Genomic DNA, 1,082 nt, shown 5'->3' with positions numbered 1-1,082 from the left:
CTCCGCGCGGCCGCCCGGGCCCCTCGAGGGCGCGGGGCCCCTGCCCGAGGCGGGAGCGGCCCGTGCAGCCGTGCTCCCGAGTCCTTGTTACACCGCTGCGCCTGGGTGGGCAGTAAGGCTGCCGCAGCACGGACCTAGCCCCCGAGCTGCCACGGGTCAAGCGGGGAGCCCTGCGGAAAACCCCCTGGTTGTAGGAAGCTGGGGAAGAGGCTCAGGCCCCGCTGCTCACGAAGGCAGCTCCCCCGCAGTCGCTTCTGGCCAAGGGGCGAAGTTCCTTCCTGACCCCAGCTCTGGGGATCTGCCGGCCCCCGAGCAGACAGGTAAGGAGCCTCTGGCTTTGGTCCCGATAGGAGCATGGGCACCCCGCGGTCAAAGTCCCCAGCTTTGGCTGTCGCCATCACCCAATGCCTGCAGGAAGGCTTAGAAACACCCTGATACATAGCAGAAAGCATAACCAGGTTCAGTTTACAGCCCTGCTCCTTAAATCTGTATGACTCACCCAGGTGTCCCAACATAGGAAGCACTCAAGGTGTTGGTGCCGGAGCGTGAAAGAAAACAGGGCTTGGAAATGGGGTCTCGGACAGGGCAGGAGCCCACACTTAGCAAACCAGCGTCTTCTAGGAAAAGTCACAGCGCAGCCGAGCAGACCTCCCTGGGAACCTGGGGCTGGGGCGAAAGGAACGGCGCGCTGCAGGTGTCCCACCCCTTGGATAAGGACAGACCTAGCTTCATCTCTCTGCAGGTGGGTTAACAGGTCTTCCTTGCACAATTGGTTGGTTAATGCTGCAATAAAGTACTTTGCCACACCTGCAGAGTAATTATGACATACTGGACAATTAACTTATTAATTGAGTTTGGACCCCACACCTTCAAAGTAATGATAATGCTATAAAAGTGATTACCCAGCTACAGGAAGAGCTAACCAGTATGTAACAACTCTATGGCTGACTTCTGTCCAGGTTTAATTTGAACGTATAGCAGGGCCCTAGACTGAGGCTGCAGAAACCTTTAGCACAGTGAATACCCAGTACCCCAATCCATCAGGGAAAATTACTGTCAAGTAATTGGATTATTTTTAACCC

The sequence above is a fragment of the Gavialis gangeticus genome, unplaced genomic scaffold (genome assembly GCF_001723915.1).
Source record: "Gavialis gangeticus isolate Ggan-Ray unplaced genomic scaffold, GavGan_comp1, whole genome shotgun sequence".
In the NCBI taxonomy this organism is placed as follows: Eukaryota; Metazoa; Chordata; order Crocodylia; family Gavialidae; genus Gavialis; species Gavialis gangeticus.
This window is presented reverse-complemented; position numbering follows the sequence as displayed.